This window comes from Armigeres subalbatus, chromosome 2, assembly GCF_024139115.2.
Source record: "Armigeres subalbatus isolate Guangzhou_Male chromosome 2, GZ_Asu_2, whole genome shotgun sequence".
NCBI classification, from domain to species: domain Eukaryota; kingdom Metazoa; phylum Arthropoda; class Insecta; order Diptera; family Culicidae; genus Armigeres; species Armigeres subalbatus.
Window position 1 is genome coordinate 76,054,249 of NC_085140.1, and position 27,854 is coordinate 76,082,102.

At 40.2% G+C, this 27,854-nt stretch overlaps 1 long non-coding RNA gene across 1 annotated transcript; it reads right to left on the reverse strand.

Annotated features, from left to right (window-relative positions):
• Positions 1–24,428: 24,428 nt before the first annotated feature.
• On the reverse strand, positions 24,429–25,037 carry LOC134214557 (uncharacterized). Its single transcript, XR_009979830.1, has 3 exons — positions 24,847–25,037; positions 24,701–24,778; positions 24,429–24,623 (listed from the first exon to the last, which is right to left on the reverse strand). It is a non-coding gene; the product is annotated as an uncharacterized LOC134214557 (long non-coding RNA).
• Between the last annotated feature and the right edge of the window lie 2,817 nt (positions 25,038–27,854).

The window sequence follows — 27,854 nt, forward strand, 5'->3', positions numbered from 1 at the left end:
CCAACTCCTTCCTCTCCAGTCATTCCCCTGGTCCGCAATTAAGCAATACTTCGGGGGATGACTATTGGGCATTGCGCCCCCTACATGACGTACACAAGCACGTACACAGCACGTATGCGCCTCGACTCTCCTACACTCCCCATGCAACACATTTGCGCAAGACACACTGGCACCATATGTGCCCCAACACTCAACTGCCTATACCGCTTGAATGATTGCAAGAATCCTACAGGTACCCCATGCCGCCATCTCAGAACATAGACAGTACTCATTCAGTATGGTGTTCACCCCGTCCTGCAACAGGGTGGCACCACTTGTCTACCAAGCCGGAGGCGACCATAGGTTGGTGGCTCCTATGCCGCTCCTACCTCAGCTACGAGGCAGACCATTTCTTGTCTGCTATTTCTGAGGTGCCGCAGAAGCATCAACCCCCCGACACTCCTGCCAGTTATAGGGAGATTTTCGTGTCCCCTACATATGAGGTGTCGCAGAGGTATCTGCCCCCCGACACTCCTTCCAGGCCTAGCGAGACTTCACTCAAACCGTCCCTGGCAGCCTCCCATTTATATCCACTCTGCAGTGTTGTCCTACACTCAGGGCTAGTGTTACCAGACGTACTCTTTTAAGAGTACATGTACTCTTTTTGAGGCAGAAAAAGTACGTAAGGTACCCCGGGGCAAGTGAAAATACGGGGTAAGTGGGTACTATGACTGCAGATAAATCGATGAACGTTTTTAATGGTAACAATGTTCTACGAAGATGAAGCAGAACTATAAATGAGTTCACCCGACACAAAAATATTTGGAATCAAAACCATTCGACGCACCATACTAATGCTATTGCTTGATCATGACTTTAGGCTACCAGAAAAATCTATTACTTTTATTTTAATTCAATAGATTTACAACTAAATAGTCGTTTCTAAATTTATCATCGATGTGGAAAGTGAATATTTTGAGCAATTAAATAATTGTGTGACATCGAAAACGATTTGAATGTTTTAATTAAAGCCAAAATCTGCTATTTTCATTTGCCCTTCAGTTTCAACATACATGGGGCAAGTGGGACATATTTTAACAACATTTTCGATAAAGCTATTCTAATTGTTTCAAATGGTTGTCTAGTGAAAAATAACTAGTCAATAATATATCATATGGATCTGCATCAGATGCAGTTTGATTTCGTTGTTAAAAAGTATTGTACAGTTTATTACCAAATGCGTATTTTACATTCTGAAAATTATCTCCCGCATGAAGAAGAGCAATGGCTATTACTATGCGATATTCTTCCGTTTACAGTGCAAATAATGTATTTATTCTACAATAGGTCAACAGGATTTGTCTTGTGTTTTGTTATTTTCAAACTTCGCATCAGATTTTCAGAAAAATAAAGTGCTTAACACATTAATTGGCTATTTTGTTCTGTTACAAATTAAAAACACAGCGCTTCGCCTGAATAAAAAGGTTTCTTCTGAAGTACTGATTTTTGTAATAGTTTGTGTTCTAAAAAGAGAAATATTTATTCATACGAAAAGTGAATAAAGATTTGCTTGACCTTGTCAACTAAAACATTTGGTACACAAGTATGCTAATGGAAAACAAGACACCAGCCAAATAAACAGTAAATCGGCTGTTGTCGTGTTTTCATATCTGCTAACATTATAATCCCTTTTTTGTTGCAAAAATAAAGTCCGACTTGCAACCAATCTCCATCCATGATCTGAATATACTAATACTCAGAAATAATATGAACAGTATATCTACATTCCTCAAATTAGTTTCGTTCGATAGTAGAAAACAGAATAGGTCCCACTTGCCCCGTTTGAAGGGGTAAGTGGGTCCTGAAGGTAAATTTATTTCTTGCACTACCAATATTTTTGTAATTGAATAAATGGCTTTCAACACCTCTACACTTCAACAATGGAAGCATATAATGATGTATCCGTGGTTAATGTTCTGAAATAACCTGTTTTCTAAGTATGCGTTAACAATTTTGCTGAACTAGCGATTTTTTAGGTCCCACTTGCCCCGGGGTACCTTTCTCTTCTTTTTCGGAGAGAAAGGTTATATGTACTCTTTTTAAATATTGTTAGTGCCAATTTGATTTTCAAACTTAACATTGCAAAGTGAATCCATTTTCCTTAGTTTGCACAAATAAAGTACGCTATTGTGTATGTCACTATTTAAATTGAAAGAATTTATTATTTTCATAATATTTAATTTGTTTAACTGTTCCTGGCCACGCTGAAATTAAAGATAGATCGCCAGTTTTTTTTTCGTGAAATTTAGATATCAAAAACTTGGAAAACCAGCACGTTCACATCAAATATGGCACAAACTACAATACCTAACTACAAATTCGAAGCTGGACAGAGAAAATTGTCTAACTATGCATGGGAATTGGGAACATTATTTAAACGTTCGTTCGCATATCACAGACTGCGTTCATTCAAGTTTTTGAAGCTATTCCTCAGATATCACACAGTTTCAAACACCATTTTTCCTATGAAGAGTTGGGCTTTTCAATTTGCCCAATAAATTTGAAAATATTAGATAGGTTCAAGTTTTTATAACGAAAAATATGTTGGGGCCCTCCTTAGCCGTACGGTAAGACGCGTGGCTAGAAAGCAAGACCATGCTGATAGTGGCTGGGTTCGATTCCCGGTGCCGGTCTAGGTAATTTTCGGATTGGAAATTGTCTCGACTTCCCTGGGCATAAAAGTATCATCGTGCTAGCCTCATGATAAACGAATGCAAAAATGGTAACCTGGCTTAGAAATCTCGCAGTTAATAACTGTGTTAGTGCTTAATGAACACTAAGCTGCGAGAAGGCTCTGTCTCAGTGTGGGGATGTAATGCCAATTAGAAGAAGAAGAAGATATTGAAAATAATTATTTTTGTTGAATTCATACACATTCAGCATCAGCGATACAATTTCATCTTACAAATATAAAAGAAATATACTCAAATTCCGACCATGACTCATATTTCGAGCACTGGCTTTTTAGCGTCCTACAATTCAAAATTCCATCGATTTTCCGTGGAAAGAACCACGCAAATAATGATGAAATGGTTATTTAAATCCAGTTGTTCGAAATTGGAGTCATGTTCGGGATATGAGTTAAAACGGTCCAATATCAAACTTGGATTGTAAATTTTTTAAAAATCGTTGGTTGTACTCTTTTGTACTCTATTTTTACTTGTTGTAAATGTACTCTTTTTAGTCAAACAGAATCTGGTAACACTACCCAGGGCAAAAAAAATCTGCTCTTTGATTTTACTCCATCTAAACGATTTTATAGTCTCAACCAAGATGAATACACAGCTAGGTGTTTCAATATGCGGATGAGAAGAAGGCGGGGGTGAAAAGTTCATTTTCAGTGCAAAACATAAACAAACTGGCTGGCTCTCCAATACTTAAATCCAAGATGGCTGAATCGTGAATTTGGCAGATTGGAACACCTACACACTTAAACACGAAATTTTATTTCGGTAAAGTAAATTAACGAACATGGTCGGCAAAGCTAATCTTAACTGAAATCTCGTTGAAAACTGACAGGTTTCTGACGAGAATCGGTATGTCACGATGATTGCCAATACTCGGCAATAAAATTTGCCAAAGCGACCGGCAAACTTAATTTCTGACCGAAATTCGGTAAAGCTAATCTGTCAAAATTTTACTTTGCTATTCGATTCAACATGTGCAGATAAAACAAGATAAAAGCAAACTTTGGAATATATTAATGTAAGTACATGCAAATATATACAATTAAACTGCTATTAATAAACAATTAAAATATTACCAAAAGCATCTATCAACATCGTTCCTGTCTGTATAAACCACATTGCATTATTACTATTTCATTTCAGTGGACTGCATTTAACATTATTTACATTGAAAAAAAAAACAAACAAATAATGCACTGAATTTCGGCATAACGATATACTGAGCTGCTCGGCAAAGCGTTACCGAACAGGTCGGTAAATTTTGACAGCTGAGGGTTTCATACAGTTTACGAATTGTCGGTAATTTGAACTTTCACCGAGATTATTGCCGAAATCTCAGCTGTTGGATTCTCGGCAATTTATTTTGCCGGCCTCGGTGAAATAAATTAAGGCTGTGAACCATTCCACCGATTCGTTTAACTTTTAGTTAAAATTTGACAGTTCGATGGTTATTTCGCCGTGGTTAAAAATAACCCTTCTCCGGAGCATGGTTAGATTTGACAGTTCGATAGTTAAACTTTGTTCGCGAGAAAAGTGGCGCCAAATCCATTTCGTTCCGAATAACTATCAATCTGTCAAAACTCAAATGGGTCGGCTTCGGAGTAAAATTTTAACCACGATGGGAAAATAACCATCGAAGTGTCAAATTTTAACTAAAAGTTAAACGAATCAGTGGAATGGTTCACAGCCTAAGTGTGTAGTGGTGTATTCATCTTGGTCTCAACTAAGTAAGTTCAACTAATAGAAGGATATTTGGATTTTCTAAATGTCATGGCAAACTGTCAAAAAACTGCACTCCAGAGCCACAGGAGCGCGCGCACTGAAAATACTCTGGAGTGCAGTTTTTTGACAGTTTGCCATGACATTTAGAAAATCCAAATATCCTTCTATTAGTTGAACTTACTTAGTTGAGACTATAAAATCGTTTAGATGGAGTAAAATCAAAGAGCAGAATTTTTTGCATTGAGTGTAGGACAACACTGCACTCTGCACCCAACCGGTGGATGTTAGATTTTCTAACAATTCTGTATAAGAACCTACCAAAACCTGTATAAGAACTGGGCATATGCGAAATTGTTAGATTCTTATACAAGCATTGTATAAGAATCTACCAATTTTGTAAGCTTTTCTAACAATATTTGTTTGAGAGCTTACATTTTTTGTATAAGAATCTAACAATTTCGCATATGCCCAGTTCTTATACAGGTTTTGGTAGATTCTTATACATAATTGTTAGAAAATCTAACAACAGCCGGTTGGGTGTGTGCACCTCCTGTGCATCGTTTGAGCGTGGAACACCCGGCACGTCACGCGTGCTCAACACTCACCTACCCGGGCTCCGATACTGCCAACAGGATATAAGACACTTTGCAGGCAATACCAACCTATTGATTTTTCGAAGCCCAGATAGTCCTCAATCAGTGATCTTACGCACCACTTACCTTACATGTCTCCAATTTCTGAGGTGCCGCAGAAGCATCAACCCCCCGACACTCCTGTCAGTCATAGCGAGACTTTCGTGTCTCCTACTTCTGAGGTGCCGCAGAGGTATCTGACCCTAAACCTCCCCCCCCACCCCCCTCCCGACATTCCTGCCAGACCTCACCAGACTTCAGTCATTCTAACACTACCGACCTTGTGTGCTCACCCATACACTCGGTCCCTCACTCTGTGGGGGTATTACGAGTAATACCCCCAACTCCCATTCGCTTGAACCCCATGTGCACCAGTTGGGGGTGTGTGGGTACCACCCACTGCCACCCGCTTGCCGCCGAAGCCGCCCTCCCTCTGTGGAACCTCCACAGGCTCCGTTAACGACCTGGCTAATTGTTTCACCCCCAGGTCATTCATCCCCTCGGCACGGGTCGCCTGACATCTTCAGATATTCTTAAAATATGTGGGTGCAAGCATGCGGGGCTTATTGTATACGACTATAGCTTCGGAACGCACACGTTCTTGAAACGGGCTATGGGAGTTACAGTCGACCCGCGTTTCTTTCGACGCTTCAAATTAACAGAGGGCGGTGCCACCCGCTTGCTCGTTTTTCAGAGCGGAGATTCTGCCAAGGGTCCAAGACTCATATTCCTCCATCAGTGATGGATCGATGCTCTGACTACCAGTGGACAAAGATACCCGCTCGTCCATAAAGCTATGTCCATTTAGAATCCGGAATAATAAAATCATTTATATCTCGGTAACGGATTGACGTACAAAGAAGGTTAATACATCAAAACAAGGGTAATTCACTGTACTTCAAGGAAAAATTATTGATACAGATAATTTCTTCTTGTTTCTAGTGAAAATTCGCACCTTCTTATTTATTCCTCTCATTAAAAGTTGCACACCTCCGGAGTCAACTTCCTTGGCACATTTGTTCCACATTTTGGTCATCTGAGTCGCGACCCGAGCTGTTTTTCCACTTTTTCCATTTTTCTTAAGCTTCCGCTTCTTTACTGCTCAAAATGTCTCGATGGGCCGGAGCTGTGGGCAGTTGCGTGAATTTATGTTTTTATCGATGAAATCTTCGTAATTATCGCAATACCACTGGATGACTTCCCGGATGTAGTGGCAGCTCGCCAAATCTGGCCAAAACTTCACGGGACGTTTATGGGCTTTATGGAAGGTCGACCGCGGTTTTTGAGACATTCCTCCTTGTACAGCTTCGAGTCCATCGTCTTATTCGTCACAAACACTTAGGTATTTGCCCCATAGTTGCATATCCCTTGCCAAAATCATCCGTTTTTTGCAAGTTTGTCCAAAAATCAAACTTAAACTTAAACGTGCCGTCACCAGAAGTTATCGAAGCTGTCCGAAATCCATTTTGATGTAGGTTCCATCGTCGATGATGCAGGATTATCAACGTGGGTGTGCAGACTTTTTTCTCTCCTTTCGGCTTCCATCTGGAATAATTTTTGACACGCTACACGAAACTTCGTGAAATTTATACCACAGCAAGTGGTCGCCTAGGTAGACAAACCGCTGTAAAAGAATTCTTGCAGCGGTCACTTTCCGTGCCGCTGCAATACAATAAATTATTCCGGATTCTAAATGGACATAGCTTTAGCCAGAGCAGGGATTGTTCTCAAGGTCCAGGGCCGATGTGTATCGTCTCGCAACTGTCGTGAAATCGCAAAATCTTGGTACAGGCACTCAGCAATACACTTCCCGATAAACACACATATCCATGGTAACGTTTAGGTTTTATGCTGGTTTTATAACAATCTTGTAGAGTAAATTATGGTCTTCAAGAGCGTTGTAAAACTTAAAATGTAACTTGGGATTGCACATCGATTACAGTAACTTATATATGACCGGATTCCGTCACAATATGGATACTGCAACGAGATTTGCTCAGCTTGTGCTGCTTGGGACATCATTACCATGTGACACTAGTGATGCATAGATGCAAAGGGGGGTGCCGACCAAAGGCTTTTTCTTTCTATTGAAAATGGAGGCAATTAAACTTTGGATGCATTGAGAGCAAAATTAGCAAATATTCCAAAAACTGAATTATAAGAGATCTTTTTGAACGATTTTCTTATCCGACCTCCAGACTGTCGGTTAGGGCGCTGACCCATCGTCACCCCCCAGACCTATTGTCACGTCCGGCGACGGTATCTAACAATTTTAATAATTTTAAAATATCATGCATGATGATGACTACATTCCTAGTTTACGTTGGGCGGTCGTGTCTTGTACATAATCCTTCAGTTTTTTTGTTGTTTTTTAATCTAATTATTCTGTTTTATTATTTAAATTAAAGATTTAAAAATTAGCCTCACCTCAAAAAGCTATGTGATGGATCGAGGTCGCCAGACTACTACCAGTACCACGACCGTGATCATACCAGACTGGTGGTCATATATCCATGTGGTACTACATACGAACAAAGTGTCCAGTAAGGTGGCTCAAAAAACACTTATTCAAATTTTTTGGTGGGCCGCCCTCTTATTCGGTTCTTTTTGATGCCCTGATGCTCTGGACAAAATTTTAGCCAAATCGGTCAATGTTTGGCCGGTGCCAAACTCGTTGGAAGTTTGTATGCAAAAATGTATGCAGAAACATCCAAAACAGTGATTTGCAGTGAGACGGCATAATTTACGATGAAGTGCTATGATACTCATTCAGTTTTTACAGAATTAAATACAGAAATGCTGAAAACCGAGAAGATTAGAGTTTTTAGGCAAAGATATTAGCATTTTACTGGAGTGTTGTATGGGTGAATTTATTTCTTTTCAAAGGTAAAAGAAACGAAATTTGCTCAAACTCCACTTCAGAGAAATGCTAATAACTTCGACGAGCCAACACTAATCTTTTCGCGGTTTTCAGCGTAACATTCTGTATTAAATTCTTCACGATCTGAATGAGTATCATAGTTCTTCTTCGTAAATTGTGCCGTCTAACTGTACATCACTGTTTTTGGATGTTTCTGCATATAAACTTCCAACGAGTTTAGCACCGGCCAAACGTTGACCGATTTGGCTGAAAGTTTGTCCAGAACATCAGGGCATCAAATAGAACCAAATAAGAGGGCGGCCCATCAAAAAATTGGAAAAAGTTTTTTCCATACTCATTTGAGCCACCCTAACTGTCACGCATGCTTGAAACATCGTCATTTTATCTATAGTACGTGTTACTAGTACACAAATGTGATTTCTCTTAAAATATTGACTAAAAGCGCTTGGATTAGCTTAAAAGTTCTTTAGGAAGGCTTGCGATAAAATACAATGAAAATAGTGAAATTAAATAAACTTGCCATAGTTAAAAGGGAATGTACAATTGGATAGTAGATCGAACAGTACTGCCTGGCGATTTTTCGAATATTTTCAAAACTTCATTTATTATTTTTCCTGCGGGCAGCAAGGACTATGTACAAGGGCTTGACGATCCCTCCCCAGGCCATCTGCGAGTTGCGGGGCTTGCCTAGGGTGTGGTGGGATTTGACAGTGGGCTCTGTAAAACTCCTATAAAAAGCTGCATGTATCCGCAATTAGGCCCTACCAAAGCGACCGTGTGCCGCTCGAAGCGCACAAGCCCAAGTCCTGGTATCAGGTGGGACACAAAGCAGACCTGGCACGACGGCCCTCCGACGAGACAGGAGGTTTGCGCAGCCGCCTGAAAAACCAATAATTACGAGCAATATAATAGATAGGGTATCTGTTCCTATATCAATAACAATAAGGCAATGCGCATATAAAATGCATTGATTTCTCACCCAATAATCAAGAAACATGAGAATAATTATGCTCGGCTCACGTAATTTTTAATTGAAAACAATTTGGTAACATCAAAAATGAAATTACTAACACATTTTAAAAGTATTTATCTGAAAAACATCATCACCGCCATGCACCTATTTCAATAACATTCAAGAATAGTTAATCCTATGCCTGTACCTATATCAATAATACTGTTTCCAACATAAAAGACGCACACCATCACTTGTGTGTATACGTAACGATATGATTGCAGTGATGCCGAATTCTACAATGTTTTGTATTTGAGTTGAAATATAATTACGAAATTGCAGTTTTTGTTGTAGTTTTTCAACTTATCGGTTTAATTTTATGTTTGTCATAGCTTATCTCTTCGATATACCTTGTTTTACAAACATAAGAGTTGAAATTCACAGTAAAAGTTTATTCAAGCATTTTTGAAATAAAAATCTAGGTCGGCAACCCTTGAGAGTACTGCAAGGCATGTAAACAGTTTGGAATACGGGCAAGGATAATTTAGACGTTGTTCGAAATAAACCTATATCAAACTATAGGAAATCGCGTTGGTTTTTCAAATATAATTATATGTTTAGTGAAAATGTGATGTGCTTTATGTGTTGTAAAGTGAATTTCGAAAAAAATACACTTGTGTTAGCTTGAAATTGAGTGGAAAACAACGGAGTGAAAACGGATGAATCTGCTAGTAGCAATCGAGCAGTGCATCAAACCAACAGTTCAGAGGTAGGAAAATGAAAATAAAAGTGCATAATAATTTTATCTTCTAATAATTTGATGCTTGTGCATTAAAACATTACTTTAAGAAAATCTTGAATAATATTCGAAACATTCAAGAATGTGTTCCATCCATTATTGTGTACATAAGATGTGATAAATTGTAATAAAATTGATTTTTAATTTGGTTTATCGATGGTTGGGATTAATATACGGGCTGTTATTAATATGGGAACAGATACCCTAATACGACTCGAAATAATCGGCAAAGACCTAGGCGTCCTATAAAGGATCACAATTGGAAGCTTGGAAGATGGAACTGCAAGTCGCTAGGTTTGCCAGGCTGCGACAGGGTGATCTACGATGAATTACATCCCCGCAACTTTGACGTCGTGGCGCTGCAGAAGATTTGCTGGACAGGACAGAAAGTGTGGAAAAGCGGGCATCGAGCGGCTACCTTCTACCAAAGCTGTGGCACCACCAACGAGCTGGGAACCGGCTTCATAGTGCTGGGTAAGATGCGCCAACGTGTGATTGGGTGGCAGCCAATCAAAGCAAGGATGTGCAAGCTGAGAATAAAATGCCGTTACTTCAACTATAGCATATCAACGTGCACTGCCCGCACGAAGGGAGACCCGACGACGAGAAAGAAACGTTCTACGCACAGCTTGAGCAGACATACGTGTTGCGATCGAACCATCCAAGTTCCGATTGAGGGAGGGATATCAGTTATCCGCCTCACCATCGGAACTGATTCTGCTACCTCCGATGGCAGCCAAATGGCAGAGTAGAAAGCGGTGCTACCCGTTTACTCTCCAATGGCTACCATCGGGAAACTCTACTTCCTCCGGTGACATTTCGACCAGCAGAGGGCGGTGCCCACCCGCTTACTCACTGGTCTTATAATGTCACCGGGAACTGCTCCGCTGGAATCTACTCCTGTAGGTCGCATCCTGGTCCTGGATGCCTCCACGCTGATCCCGCCTGTGATGTGCCTCTAACACATCAGCCGAATAAAATCGAAATCTTGAGGTCAATTTTCCCATATTTATAAACATATGACACATGTTACGCTTGTGATGGATGAATAAGGTGCCTGCCAGAGTAGACGCGTCTACACGACGCCGCGCGAAAACTGCATGCGTAGGAATAACAGTCAATAATAAGAAGCTGTCAAATCGTATGGGCGCTTCGCACTTCGCGTCTACTCTGGCCGCACCCTAAGCCTATACATCTTTTCTAGGCTCTGTTGCCACTTTTTCGAGTACACTGAATATTAGCGTGGCGCCATAATAAATTATCTACAAAGCTTGTATAGAGCTTTCTGAAATGTTATGCATTCATAGACTATGTCACAGGTTTTTTTTTACTTTAAAAGTTAAATTGTTTTTTTTTTATTAATTCTTTTTTTTTTATACATTTTCTGGCTATCACTACAGTACGATGGATGCCCACTGCGGGACGTCAAAATCGTCATCGGCGACATGAACACACAGGTAGGAAGGAAGGAAATGTATAGACCGGTCATCGGACCGGATAATTTGCACACCGTATCGAATGATAACGGCCAACGATGCAAAAAATTCGCAGCCTCCCGCGGAATGGTAGTCCGAAGCACCTTCTTTCCCCGCAAAAGTATACACAAGGCCACATGCAGATTACCTAACCAGGTGTGCGCCAGTAGACGTGGGCTACTGGCAGGCGTTGCCGCATCTATTCTTAGGTACGGCGGCCCGTCCTGGGCAAAAGCACTGGGGGTAACCAGTTACCTGCAGAAACTGGAGAGCACCTACCGCTTGATGTGTCTCAGGGTGATATCGGCCTACCGCACGGTATCGCGCGACGCATCCTGCGTGATAGCGAGTATGATGCCAGTCGGGCTGGTCATCCGGGAAGACGAGGAGTGTTTTGACCTACGTGGCACCAGAGGAGCCCGCGAGCGTACCAGGGTGACTTCGGTTGCCAGATGGCAGCGCGAGTGGGATAACTCCTCGAAAGGTAGGTGGACCCACCGGCTGATTCCCTAACATATCAAGCTGGGTGGGGAGACCCCATGGGGAGGTTCACTTCCATCTGACACAATTCCTGTCAGGCCATGGCTGTTTCCGGCAGTACCACCACAGGTTTGGGCACGCGGAGGTCCCCGTCTGCCCTGACTGCCCAGGTGTTGACGAAACTGCAGAGCACATACTGTTCGTATGTCCTCGTTTCGACGTCGAAAGAAGAGCAATGCTAGACGTTTGCGGCCGGGACACAACTCCGGATAATCTTATCCAAAGGATGTGTCAAGCGGTGGAGAAGTGGAACGCAGTCTCGACTGCAACCACTCAGATTGCCTGCAGCTTGCAGAGAATCTGGCGCGCCGAGCAACAATCGACAAGCATAACTAACTTGTGATTGGTAAGTTAGAGCGAAAGTGCCGAACGCGAAGAAGTGTGTGAATGGTCTGCCCATGCAGAGGTAATGGCGCAGCGGGTGGCAACCGAGATCGTCACCACGAAGCATGGCAGAAGTGTGAATGAATAGGTGTATGTATGGACTGCACACGCCGCGCTGGGAGTAGCGCAGGAATGTTGGTTCCTACGACTACTGATACCCCGCGGCGTGGCAGAGGAGTGTGGGTGAGCATCCAAGTCAGTCTCACATGGTACGAAAGGAATGAGTTGAGTCGAGTTGAGCTAGTCTCATATGGCATGAACGAGGTGAGTCAGACTCACATGGTATGTCAGAAGTGGGAACCTAAGCGAAGAGTCCCACAAGGGATGCCAGAGGGAGTGCTAGGTCGAATGACTCGAGTAGTATGTGTCAGCGCGAACTGAATGAAAGAGGTGAGCAGTCTCACATGGTACGATAAAAGTGGGCATACAAGTTAGTCCCACACGGCATGAGAAGGGTGGGCACAAAAGTTAGTCCCGCACGGCATGAGAAGGGTGGGCACACAAGTCAGACCCATAGGAGCGTTAGAGTGTGTGCAAGCATGGAGTGTATGAGCATGAATCAAGGGTTTGGGTGGGCATACAAGTTAGACCCACATGGCATGAGAAGGGTGGGCACACAAGTTAGACCCGCACGGCATGACAGAGGTGCAACAGAGTATGTAGGGTGTGTTTGAGGGTGCGATAGAGCGAGCACCCAAGTCAGTCTCGCACGGGACGGGTGCCTGTGTGAGCGAGAATGAGCGAGTACGTTTAGTACTGCCATCCCCCAGAAGTAGTACTGGGAGGTAGTTCCTGGGGGAAACGATGGTGGAGCCCAAGGGAGTTTAGTCGGTATTACCGGTATGATCGAGTCCGACACTCCAGTACACTTCCGTGTGGTAGTTTGGCAACTACAACGCACGTGTACTGGGTTAGTGTGTAAATGCATTCTCCCTTGTAAAAAAAAAAAAAAAAAGATTACCTAAACGGAAAACCTAATCGACGGTAAATTCTTCTCCGACATCACGAACGTCCGCACTTAGCGCAGTGCGAATATTGAATCCGACCACTATCTCGTTGCAGTATGCCTGCGCTCAAAACTCTCGACGATGTACAACACGCGTCGTAGACGAACGCAGCGGCTTAACGTTGGGCGGCTACAAGACGGTAGACTAGCTGATAGGAAGAGGTTCAAAAGAAGGCAATTTGAGCCACCCACCGCGAGTTTGCATAAGTGGTGACGAAATCGAGGTGGGAGAAGAATTTGTGTACTTGGGCTCACTGGTGACTACCGAAAATGATACCAGCAAAGAAATTCGGAGACGCATAGTTGCACGTTGCACGTCGCCAACCACGCAGTCTGCGGAGGGTTCGCAAATCGTCCTCCACCTGATCGTCCACCTTGCCCACTGTGCACCTCTGCTTGTTGTTCCCGTCGGATCTTTGTCAAGAACCATTTTCACCGGATTACTGTCAGACATTCTGGCTACGTGCCCGGCCCACCGTAGTCTTCCGATTCTCGTGGTGTGAACGACGGATGGTTCATAGATGGTACGCAGCACTTTCCTTTCGAAAACTCCCAGTGCGCGTTGATCCTCCTCGAGCATCGTCCAGGTCTCGTGTCCTTAGAGAACTACCGGTCTAATAAGCATTTTGTAGATAGTCTGTTTGGTACAGCGGTGAACTCTCTTCGATCGGAGCGTTTTGTGGAGTCCAAAGTACGTACGATTTCCTGTTATAATGCGTCTCCGAATTTCTCTGCTGGTATCGTTATCGGAGGTCACCAATGAGCCCAAGTACACGAATTCTTCAACCACCTCGATTTCGTCACCACCCATACAATACAAACTCGTGGTTGGTGGCTTACGTTGTCCTCTCTTGAGCCTCTTCCTATCATGTACTTCGTCTTCGACGTGTTGATGTCTTGTTCAATCCGTTTAGCTTCGCTTTTCAGTGTGATGTAGGCTTCCTCCATCCTTTCAAAGCTAGTTATTTACGTGCCATCACTGGCGGAGACAGAGGTGGGGCACCACACGATGCAATCACACCATTGTTCTCATAGGCTATTGTTCTTGCGCCAAGTGGTGCCCCACCAAATAACAATAGCTGGCGACGCCAGTGCGTGCCATAATATCAATGTTGTCGGCGAAACCAAATAACTGGACGGACTTTGTGAAAATCGTACCACTCGTGTACCAATCCCTGCTCTTCGTAGCACTCCCTCCAAAGCGATGTTGAACAAACTCGAACTACGCACATCACCCGATCCGTCGTCGCCTTGATAAACCATATCAGTCTATCCAGAAATTCGTTTTCGTGCATTTGCTGCCATAGCTGGTCCCGATAGATAATGTGTGGGCACCTTGTATTCGCGGCATTTTAGTTCTTTAGGACCAGAACGCAGAGATTTTTTTAGAACCAGCTACCCTGAGTGTGGAATTTATGTTGTGACTCATACACGGACCATTGTGGCTATCGGGTGGTTTCCTGGAAGAGCATCCGAAATGGAAATGGAACGATTGGTGCAGCTGCTGAGTTAGAAGGAAGTTTGTTCGTAATCCGTCATTACTAGGAGTCTGCATCTTTAGCGAAATCGGCCAGCGCGTGCGTTCATATTTGGCATCGGCGGTTTTGCAATAGTGATTGTGATGCTATCATGTAGCTCACGGATCTGGCCCAATGAGTGCACGTGAAGGGATACAGTTGCAAGGAGGTGTGTGAAGCATGTGCTCAAGGTTAAATGCAGCGAAAGCCGTTTCAGAAAGTGTCCGATCGTGGCCCGTGTGTGGATCACAACATCAATTCCGCACTCAAGGTTCGACAATAAATTATTCCAAAAAAAAATCCTGCCGCTCTACGATGAAATTTTCGAATTAACCTTTTTATGGATGTTTCGGTTCTTCTAGATGACCACCCGGTGGTCACAATCGTCAGTTTGTGGTCAAAACATAAATTCCATACTTAGGGTTCGACAACAATAGGATTTAAAAAATCCCGGCGCTCTACAATGAAATCTACCAATTGATTTTATGGATATTCCGGATCATTCAGGGGACGGATCAAGCGGTGGCCACAATGGCCCGTATGTGTCACATCAATTCCTGTCTGTCTGAGCAAAATCAAACGGTTTTGATTCCATCCGACGAACTTTACAAACAGACAAAAACATTTTTAAAACAAGTTTAAAATTATCAATAATCAACGTAGCAGTACTCGTTTTAAAAATATGGAAAAAGCTTTTATTTCACTTACGGGGAAAATATTTACAAAACAATTAAAAAAATTATCAATGTTCCCCCGGATTACGGTACTCGTACTACTCTTTGCAGCGCCACGGACAGCCAGTGCAGGCCATTTCTTATCTAATCTAATCTCTTCTCATTCTAACGAAGCCAATACATGAAAGCTTCCTGGAAAATGACGTTTTCTGCTTTCCGTCATTTACGCTATGCAGTTTGTCCGAGGCGACAATCTTTATCTGGTAACTAAAATATCTTTTATTAGCGACACTTATATATCGACCCCATCCAATTTTGGCAACACATTTTTTTTTAATTGCTCATGAACCGCGTAAATCTCGTAATCCGCATAAAAATACGAGAAAGTAAGACTTCAAGAAAACGCTTAGATTTCAAAATCAGCGTAAAAAAGTGTCACAGTGTGTCTAGTGTCAAAATAAGTGAAATGTGAAGTATGAAAAAACAAAACCATTCGATTTAAGCAACATAATCGTTCCGAACGTCTTTCAAAATCGAATGGGGTCTGTATATAAAATTATATTTTCATAGCACAAATTTAAACATCTATGGTAACCGGCGGTAATGTTGGCCCTGGTTGTAACATTGGCTCATCACGCAAATTAATCAATATTTCAGCGATAATACGCCGATTTGTAGGGAGATATTGACTAGAAATACTACAATAAGAGATCGGCGAAGACGCCATATTGTTTCCAATCGAACCGTCAAAGTCGGTTCGAATTCGACTTGTTTACTTTTTGCACCCATAAGAAGCAAGCAAAAAGTCCAAGTGATGCCAATATCATTTTCACGATTTCATGCATTTTCATACGTTGCCATTTAGACGGTTTTTCACTCCGCCGGTCTCTGGTTATAGGGTGGCTAATATTGACCACTGCTTCTTTAGAAAAGTGTATCAAACATATATATGCTTCATAACTCTAGATTTATACACTTCTTAAACTATCAAAAGCAATTATCTTGCGTGAAAAATCACTTTGACTCGGTTTTTTAGCAGCCATGTTTCGTTGACTTATGCAGGCTGGCTGTGCTAGAGTATTTCTTTTGCCCAATAAAAGAGTTTTCTGAATGAACATACCTGCTTTTGCACATCAGATGAATGGATAACAACCACACTATGTCAGCTATCATTTTTATTTCACAATTTCCATTAGTATAGCGACATAATTAACCAAAACTTTTTTGGACAATACTGGGGGCACCCGTAGCCAAATGGTGGCATGCGCTTTCGATTTGTAGCACTACGTTAGTATAGGTGAAACTCTAAAATCAAAACATTCTCACCTATAACCCGTACTGGAGAAAATAACCGAAAGCTGCAGATAGAATATCCGATGCTTGCGATTAGGTTGCTAAGATTTTTTGTAAAAACAGGTTAATCCACTCAGCGGTTAAGTTTCATTCGCAAATTACATAACGCTAAACTCAACCCACACCAAGCCTCTAGTAATGCTTCATGTATGGTAGGGTTCTGAAATTTATAAAGTCCTTAACGATCAGACAAGTACCTTCTCACAACCTAAAACGTCATGTAGTTTGTAAATGGGCCCTCATGATGCACGATATAATCGCTTTCATTCGCAGAACATACCAAAAATAATTGCCTACCTTACGGCTTCCAAACACGATTCAAGCAAAAGCGATTCAAGCATCAACCTTTCGTGGTTCGATACACAATTTTCTTCATAATTTCGCAAATAAATGATTCAATTAGTGTATGAATATTTAATTTTATCAGCTTTCGCACGAATCCTACAAATATTTTATCATTTAATAATGGAAAGATACAATGGATCGTATCTTTCATTAGATAAACTTTCAACGTCATTTCATGGGAATAATTTCAAGTCAAAATAACTGGACAAATACCTTCATTAAAATTTAGATTTATTATTGCTCGCAAAAAGTATTTTGATCTGTAAAATGATACCGAAAAAGTATTCTTTCAACTCGGGAAGCTGAAACACGTGAGAGTTTTGAGAAGATTCACAACAGCTGATCGATATAGATAGAAGTGGAATCAAACGCACGTACCAATCATGAAACTTCAATGTAGGCAGAGTTAAAAACAACCATCCAATAATTGTATTTATGAATAATTGTGTAATAATATCAGGTAGTTGGCACAGTTATAACTGTTTATGCACAGTACAAAGCAAGGAATTGCCTTGAATAAGTTTTACAATTGGCTTTCTTCAGTAGTGCGTTATGCATCATCCCCACCTAAAGCATTGTTTACGTTTTTGAAAAAAGTTTCTTTGAGAGTATCGCGAGAACGAGAGCAACACAACTGCCATGGTTTCAACTAGCAGTAAATCTCAAAATTATGCGGCAGCCAATAATTAACGTATGCAATTTGCAAATATGGTAAATATTTGGGAAATAAATGATTCATATAATAGTATTTTCGTTAGCATGTCCTTGGTAAGCGTGCTATAGGGGAAATCTAAAACGCACTCTCACAATCAGTGTGGTAGTATTTTACATGCAACCAATTAGAATTCACGCTCAATAAGATGATTTGAATTTCTCTATTTGTTTGCATGCTGCCTTTATTCAACGCAAGCAAAATGACTGGTACTATAAACAGCAACCCATCTTTATCTCTCGTATGTTCGAAATCAACAATCACTCGTCCCAAGTGGGCTGAAAAAATATCCACCTGATAGGGACAAGGATGCCGACATTTTGGCCATTTCTCTCGAGACTTTCGCTGGTTTTAATGAAATATTGCGGACATTCCTCGTCGTTTTTTGCTATTTGGCGTCAAAACCAAACGTAAGCAAGCCGGCTGGTGAAATAATTCTGGTTGGAAATGCAATATATGAAGATTTTTAACGATAAATGTGCTCAACCGTAGCATAATGGGCCAAGGTTTGAGCCGTTACCCCTATGTTTTGGATATTTAGGGGAAGGTTGGGAGACTTGATCACCTCCTGTTTTATCGAGAACAAGAGTAGTTTTGTTCTAGCGTATTTTTTAGTATAGAATCTAGACAAATGATCTTTATGTGGTGAGTTATTGTTTGGATTGACAACCTTATTTAAGGTTCCCCCAAACACACGCGACGCGACAGTCGCGACGCGATTCTATCGCTTGGCGACAGCGATTCTGTCGCCGTTGGTATGGAAGCGTAAATATAACATTGCCTGCAGCGACCCAACGATAGAATCGCGGCGACTAGTTGTCGCCGTCGCGGCGATGAAATCGCTTAGGTTTGGGGGAGCCTTTATTCGCCCTGCAGAATAAATTTTGTATGTTTTGACCTTCCTAAAGATTTTTTTATTGGCCACGCAAAATTTGAACAACTTTTCATAACAATGGCCAAATCCTTTCGTTTTTTCACAGCACAAAGTCATAAATATGCTTATTGATCTGTACTGATAAAAATGTCAACATTCCATAAAAGTTTTAGGATATTTGGATTTGAAGTTATTGCCTCAATATGGGGAGACTTGATCCCCCATTAGTCACCCATACAAAAATTTGGCGAAAAAATTCTAAAAAATATAAATCTGTTCTCAGGCTTCTAATTTTTTGTAGATTTTACTGATTTGATGAAGGGTTGGCAGGAAAAAAATATTTATTGCGTAGATATCATAGAAAGGGGATTAAGTCTACCCAAATTTTTAAATTGCATGTGCTGCCGAATTCAATAACAAAGATCGTTCATGTATACGCACAGCAATTCGAAAATTCCGCTTATTTTTAAGGAAAAATCAAAGAAAATTTTATCAAAGCAAGTTCTTGGAGAGGGATCAATTTCCCCCGAATATTTTAAAAGTCGATTTTCAACACCACTCAAAAAAATCGATTGTGTATCAATAACAACAATAATTTAAGGACTGTCACACATCAGTAAAGTTAAATACTATATTTCTTAGAGAGTCTGTGTGGCTGTGATACATCGGTAATCGGGGCCCTCCTTAGCCGTGCGGTAAGACGCGCGGCTACAAAACCATGCTGAGGGTGGCTGGGTTCGATTCCCGGTGCCGGTCTAGACAATTTTCGGAATGGAAATTGTCTCGACTTCCCTGGGCATAAAAAAGTATCATCGTGTTAGCCTCATGATATTTGATACTTGATGGGCTACAGCTCTTCGATGAACCTACGCCGAATAGAGTATCCTTCTCCACTGGACTTGATCCTGGGCCAATCGCTTCCAGTCACCCTGAACATTGAGCGCCTCAGGTCCTCTTCAACTGCAAAAAGCCATCGTGTACGCGGCCTTCCACGAAGCCTGCGTCCTCTTCCGGGTTCTCTACTAAATATTATTTTCGCTTGTCGTTCTTCCGGCATACGAACAACGTGACCAGTCCACCGTAGTCTGCCGTGTTGTATAAGCTTAATAATATCCTGCCCTTTATACACCTGGTACAATTCGTGATTCATGCGACGCCGCCAGATACCGTTTTCCTGTTTACCGCCGAGTATAAGCTCTCCGATCAGCCTCCTTTAACGTCCATGTCTCATGGCCGTATAAAGCCACCGGGAGAATCAGAGTAGTATACAGCGCGAGTTTTGTTTTCGTTTGCAGAGTACGGGACTTGAGCTGGTTACGAAGTCCGTAATAAGCCCTATTTGCAGCTACAATACGCCTTTTCACCTCGCGGGTAACATCATTATCGCACGTCACTAATGTTCCAAGATACACAAATTCTTCCACCACTTCAAATTTTCACCATCCAGCACCATTTCGCTACCACCACCACTAATAAACCCACGTTGATTGCCAGCGACCATGTACTTCGTTTTGCTGGTATTGATAATCCTCGCTGTCTCCCTCTTAAAAGGCACAAAAGCCTCTCCCACGGCACGGCGATCAATTCCGATAATATCGATATCGTCCGCAAATCCCAGGAGCATATGCGATCTCGTGATAATGGTACCGCTTCTTTGCACACCAGCTCTGCTAATCGCACCTTCGAGCGCTATATTGAACAGTAGATTCGATAGTGCATCACCCTGCTTTAATCCATCTAAGGTAATAAATGACATCGATATTTCTTCCGCAACCCTTACACTTGATTTCGATCCGTCCAACGTTATACGAATCAGCCGTATCAGTTTCGCCGGAAAACCATGTTCAAGCATAATTTGCCATACTTCATTCCGTTTCACTGAATCGTACGCCACCTTGAAATCAATAAACAGATGATGTGTCTGCAAGTTGTACTCCCGGAATTTATCAAGGATTTGTCTCAGGGTAAACATTTGATCCGTCGTTGATCGGCCCTCACGAAATCCTGCTTGGTATTCGCCGACGAAGGACTCTTCAAGCGGGCTCAATCTGTTGAACAGAATACGGGACATAATTTTGTACGCCGATTTAAGGAGGGTTATTCCTCGATAATTGGCGCAAATTGGCGATAATTGCAAGCTTCACCATTTGGGTGTCTCCAGGTGTGCTTTCGGATGTTCTTTAGTGCAAAGTAGGTGCTACTGATGGCCATCCCTCTGGCAACAGCTAAGATGCTGTTTGAGCCGCACCTCCTGGTGAACAGACGCTCGAGGCGTACCTTCTCACTCTAGCTGATGTCAGAAGGACAACAGTGCCCAGGCTGCACTACCAGCTAAGTACACAACCCTTAGCTGGCGGTCTTTTGTCATCGGACGACCCGTGGAAGCGTAAGATAGGGACTTGTGGGGACCAGAGCTCTGTTGGGCGCTCCTTCCTTGATGTCAACTCACCATTTTGCAGCCCAGCCTCATGATATACGAATGCAAAAATGGTAACTTGGTTTAGAAATTTCGCAGTTAATAACTGTGGAAGTGCTTAATGAATACTAAGCTGCGAGGCGGCTCTGTCCCAGTGTGGAAATGTAATGCCAATAAGAAGAAGAAGAAGAACATCGGTAACACAGGGGAACAAAATTTAACCTTTTGCGGGTCCTCAGAACCAATTAATGTGTCTTCAGTAGATTTTGGCTCGCTGAATCCGAATCTGTCCTCAGATATGCTCTAACACGTCCAAATTTTGAGATATAGCTAGATTAATACCGCTAATTTGAAGAAATTGGCATTTTTCGAAGGACTTTCATGAAGTATATTAACATAATTTTAGGTCAATCAATACCCGAAACGGTAAAAGCACATCTGATTAATGAATTTCCATCAGATTTGCACGTTACAATTGTTTTCTATTCGGTTTTACTTGAATTTAAGTTCAGTGAATTTAATTTAAAAATATTCCATGCAAGTTTGTTTCAAAAACTTGCATGCAAACGCCATCACCACCAGTTCGAAGCCACCAAAAATTCCACAACATGAGGCCAGAGGAACTGGGATAAGAAAATGTTAAATGAAGTATAGAGATACTAGTCAGTTTGTAAATATATGTTTCATTGGACTTTTAATAAAATATCCACGTTTTTTTTATTTTATGCTCAACATTTCTCCTCCTCCTAAAATGTTATTCTGCTCGATTTCTGGTTGTTTTTTTTCGATCGATCAACTTTCAATAACCACACGTAATCTGTTGACATGTTGCAATTGTGTTGTGCTAGAATATAGTGAGAACATGATGATCCATAAAGTTCCTTTCTTTTAATCAACAAGGAAACAGATCGGAGTGCAATTTGAACGTATTCAAATCCTCTACTAGATCCCCTACCAGAGCATTCAAGCCACATTGACTAATAAAATACATTTCAGCACTCGGAAAATAAGTTGAAACTTAACCATTTTGTAACTTCATCGTAAATTTTCTCATTCATGCCGTTGTTTTGTTAAATTAGAGAAATATCAGAGTGCAGAATTGGCGGATCATCCAACCATATGCTCGGGTAACTGTAACATGTTGAACAGCACACAAGTGGAGCGGAGCCCAAGTTTTTTTTTCTGACGCATAACTTTGCGTCTTAGCACATAACAAAGCTTTCAACGCGAATCAAATAAAAAGTCCCCCACGCACGAGTAGGTTGTTGACGTTTTCCGGTTTCTGTTGCGTAGCCGTCAACATCGCTTCAGCTTGTATGCAATCATACACAAGAACGATCGAAAACCAACTTATCGATTCGTTGATTGATTTTGCTTTCCGCCCAAATTTCTATCATAGGAATATTGGAATGATCATAAATAGCAGGAATAATCAAAATATATAGAACTGCGTACAGTTCTCGTACTTGCTTTATTCGAATGAACATAATAAAGAAGCTTCAATTAACAGTAAATACACCTATCACTTGAGCAATTATTGAAAATTTATCGCGCCAGAGGAAATACAATATCATATTTACATTCAATAGAAGTTACTTCAATGAAAACATATTATTTTTTTGCTTGGACAAACTATTATATTGAATTCTTGTTACTTTCCTCTCAAAACCGTTCACAAAAAATAACCAGGCTTGTATACAAGGTGGCTTGCATAAAACATATTTTTAAATAACTTTCACTAACTAAAATTGCAGATAAATCACACTTATTATGTTTAACTTGCTCAAAATGCACCACATTTCGAAAGATTGAATGTTTGTGATCCATTTTGGACCTTGATTGAGTAGTAAATCTTTCTATAGGGTTAACGATGGCTGATCCAAAAAGCCCAAAATCATTGTTTTCACGACATTTGTTGAGGTATATCTCAAAATCTTGTTGAGCTGTGTAATCAGAAAAGGGGATCAAGTTCCCCCAGTCTCCCCTACTTTTGATCCAATGTGCATTAGACTGGCCCAGGAAACCAAAAATGTCGAATTCCACGGAGCACCGCCCAGGATTGTGTCTTTGGGTGAGAAAATCAATCTCTCAAAATTTCAGCTCAATCGCTTGTTGCATAAGCTGGCGCATTTGATTTGAAGTTTGTATGGTGGTTTTAGCCAAAATGCATAGGAAAATACATCTCCGTCACTCATTAAATATGGAATTTGGTTCTGAATGCTCGATTGAGCTCAGAATTGCAAAAACGGCAGTCGGTATGGTACAGAACATTGTATGATGATTAAATGAACCTTTATATAGTTTTCGGCTGATACGATTCGATCAATAAATCAAAAAATACACAATTCTGCTCATAATAAACGGAGGAACGGAGGTGTATTTTCCTATATATTTTGGCTGAAATCCCCATACAAACTTCAAATCAAATGCCCCAGCTTACGCAACAAGCGACTGAGCTGAAATTTTAAGAGATTGATTTTCTCACCTAAAGACACAATCCTGGGGGCCCCATGGAATTTGACTTTTTTTCTCCCCATACTAAGCTGGGCCAGTGTAATGTGCATTCGCGGTTCAGCTTATCTATACCTAATGATGGCCGAGTCAGCAACAGCCATGAACGGCGAATGTCACATAAACAATTCTGAGAATTGCGCCTAACTCATGAGGGCACAGTTATGCAGCTTTTGCACGATAACGTAAATATGTTTTGAAAATCATTATTTTAACGTCGAAATTTTGCATTTTAGTGCAGGTGGTGTTTAAAATTCCAATCAAAGTGTTCGGACTATGAGACATTTTTTTATCATGGGTGTTCGGCATTTGAGACAAGGTTTGGCATAATGAAATCATTCAGAATTGATAGTTACAATCAATAAAATCCCGATCAACCATTCGTCAAACTACTTCAAAGTAATTTATACAAAATTAAATAATTTTGTCGGTATTTCTTTACCCTTAAATATTTCCAAAAACGATATAAATCTTAATGAATCGTTATCTCAATTCATGTAAAGAATCCCGCATAATCATGAACCATTAATAGACCATTCCCCAAACTGTTAATAACGTTAAACAACATTATTCTTACTATTTGGGTTACGTCAGATACAAACGATAAACTAACCTCATCATAGACAATGTTAACAGTATGATATATTGTTTTTGGCTTTTCAACTATTCGGGTAATAGGCGGTTAAGTATAATTAACATATAGAAATGGAAATTTTCCAGTACATTTTTTTCGGCGAACACCTTGTGACAATCCACGGTTTCAGATAAAATTATACAAGGCGGAATACGGGGTATAATATGAAAACAGTTGAACCATATGCGATTTAAATCTGTTGTACCGTATATCTTACTGTTTATTAATAAGAGTATTATTTGGATAAATTCAATCAAAGAAAAAGAAATTTGGCGTTTAATTTCGTTTCATATTTTATTTAAAGAACATAAATATTACTTTTATATTTAAAAACTAATGGATATTGAAAAAGTAATTAACATTTGTTAGCATAAGTACTTGGTAGAATTTTTTTAGTGTGCAGCTATATAGCCTGCCGGACCGCCGGGACCGCCGCAAGCCAAACAAATTTCCAGAAGAATTAATGTCGCCTGTAAGAATAATGAAGCGTGAAAAAATACATCATATTATAATCATTGCGGAGAGTGTATTAAAACATATAACTTACTATTAAATCAGCCATGGCCAACATTATTGCAAAGACGGCACACCGAGCATGCATCTCTTATTTCCATAGATGGTTAATCTGTGAATAGAGCATATATTTGTATTAATGGTATTGATTTATATTTATTATGATATTCAATCACTTACCTTCAAGTTTTACGCATGCATGGAAACTTCATTAAATAAAAACTGAGCACAAACAAATCAAGTAAAACAATCTGGTCTAACGAAACCAGTGTTTGTCACTGCGAATCAAACATGGCTGGATGCTTGAGAAAAAATGCAAATGATAAATACGCACACTCATTCCTCAACCACAACACTTATCATATATTTAGCATGGGATAATTTGATTGATGCGTGTGTGTGATATCATGATGAAACACTATTTGTATTGTTTACCATTTTTACAAGAGAGAGTGGTGTCGAAAGCACATTTAAATTAAAGATTGCAACGAACAAAAATACACCAAATCTGAAAAAAATGTAGTGTTTTCACTTTATTCCGTACGCGAAATATGCAGATAAATAAGTATGTTGGTAGAAAAAACTCTGTGCTGAGCAGAAACAGTTGTTTCTGGCATTATCCAAACTTTGTGCGTTTCAGAACATTCTCACTCACTGCAGTGTTTATTTTTCATAGACTACGGCGTAGTGTTAGTGCCGTCGGCATTCGCTTGATTTGAGGCAACAAATATTTGACACCTTAGCACCCGCCTGTATTGAACTGTCAAACCGTCTACCTATCGAGCAAAGTAAACAAATGCTTGTTGGTAAGGCGGAAGTATTGTTATCGCCTGATGATTATTATGGCGAATTAAAACTCATGAATTGAAATGTATTATATTTGTTCTAGAAACAGCTTCAAAAAACTTCAATACACCCTCCAAGAAAGTTGCAACAAGAAATTCACGTGTTTGCACTCTGTAGGTGACTTTGGTTATCGAATTAAAAAGCTTTAGAAGTGATCACTCCCGTGAAGTCACTTGAAGGGTTGAACAAAAATGAAAGTTTTCAACATAATAACAAGAGCATCATTCAGAATAAGAGTAAGAAGATCCTCTTTGCGCAACTCTATATAATAGACTCTGTGTAAACTAAGATTAAAACATCGATTCGTCAAATCTGAGAGGCGAGAGCACTCCCACGCAATCCAACACCACCAACAGGTAGCCGAAGTATTTAGGTAGCCGAAGTATAACATACATATGTTAGACTACATATCTACACATGTCTTTTAATCGAAATAATTAGACTTCCATGTTGCCAATCTAAAGAAAAATTAAATTTCAAACCCGAAAATCTAACTATTTTCGGCTAAAATGTGTTTTAACATTTTGACAATCATTTTAAAATTGACGACCTTCACCCTTGCCGGGGTGATGGGCCAATGGGGTGTGTTGGTGATGCTTCCTTCTGCAATATTCATCCAACGGCAAGCGACTGAAGCGAATGCAGTGACGTTTTATTTTAGTATTAGCATTTATTTTAGTATTACAAAAAAATCCCGGGATATAGAACAAAAAAATGTTTCCAGTTGGCAAACATTCGAGTGCTTCCCAGTTTGAAGTCAGAATCCAGCTTAGGCTTCTGTCACCCAATCAATAAGCTAGCCTTTTAATTATTGTTTCGAATAGTATGATTCTTCATATTGGTAAGAATTCATTTTTTGCTGATAGCAGCTTCGTTTTTGTCATTGACATTCAACCACTTTTCAACTAAAATTAACGAATTAGGTTGCTTTTTTTCTTTGGTTGCTTTTTTTTCATATGGAGAGAATTTCACAGTGATGGTACGAAGGTTGAATTAGAACTAATTAATTTTAATTTGCTTTTGTATCCAAAATCCAAAAGATCCAAAATTATTTATCAGTTCACTCCATACAGGTAAACTATCCATGTACACAATCTGATAGATTACTCGTGACAGAGCTGGTGTTACCTAAATCAGCATACTTGGGCCAATAATGTATAATACTTTATATCATACTGATTGCATACCTAATATTATACTTAATTAATTTAATAATTATCAAACCTATACATTTAGTAGTTTGTCAATAACTCATTCCAAAGGTTGAATTTCAAACGTGATGTCCACCATTTCTAGTGCGAAGATTTATACAACTCTGCCTTATTGTTGTTTCTTTTGCACTAATAACAAAATGATAGCGCTAGTTGCAGTAACTTATACTGACTAATAATAACTAATAAAAAAAAAATTTTTTGTTATCATTCAGTATAAGTTATTACAAACTAGTGCTTTAAATCGATTATTAGTTAAATTAAAACAACAAACTGTAGGACAGAGCTGTCAAAAAATTTTCGCACCAGAAGTCCACCATAAAACACGTTTTGAAATTTAACCTCCGGGATGAGTCATCGACAAACTAAATGATCGAACTAAGATTACTACATGATCCAAAACATGCTTGGATTGTAGAAAAGTTTGGATACATTTTCCGTTGACTTGCAAGAATGGAACATTTTCTCCGAATCTTTCCGAAACTCAGCTTCTCTCACATAATCCGAGTGATATTTGAAAACTTCAAACATATATGTTATCACTATGAATGGGGTTCCAATTAATTGGTCTAGCGAAGTCCAAGATTTATGACTTATGTATAGCATGAATTAATTAACTATCAAAACCACACAGAAGATATGCAAGCGAATAGGTCGGAATATAGTAAGTTAATATTTGTAGAAAATCAATACCATTTACTAAAATAAATTGTTTTATTTACAAACTAATTGTTAGAAAAGCCATGTTCTACATATACTGTGCCAATATAGATTATTTGCTGTAACGCCAGGAAGACTGCATTACAGAGGATTCAAATTAAACGTTGAAATTGATGTTGCTTTCCTGCACATCAAAACACTATGAATATTAGGTGACATATCTGAATGAATTGACACAAAAGCACATAACGTAGACTCAATCGTATATGTTTTTCAACGTCAGATGATTTAAATATGCCACGGAACCTAAACACAGCATCCGGTGCGTTGCCACACGAATGCACAAGCAGCCGATGATCAGTGCAAATTGCGTATAAGCTGTTATACTTCGATCACCGCTCTTCCAAGAAGTAAGGATAGCTGAGAGGTATCGTTCTAGGCTCTCACTCAGAGAGTCTATGTTCGACGCTC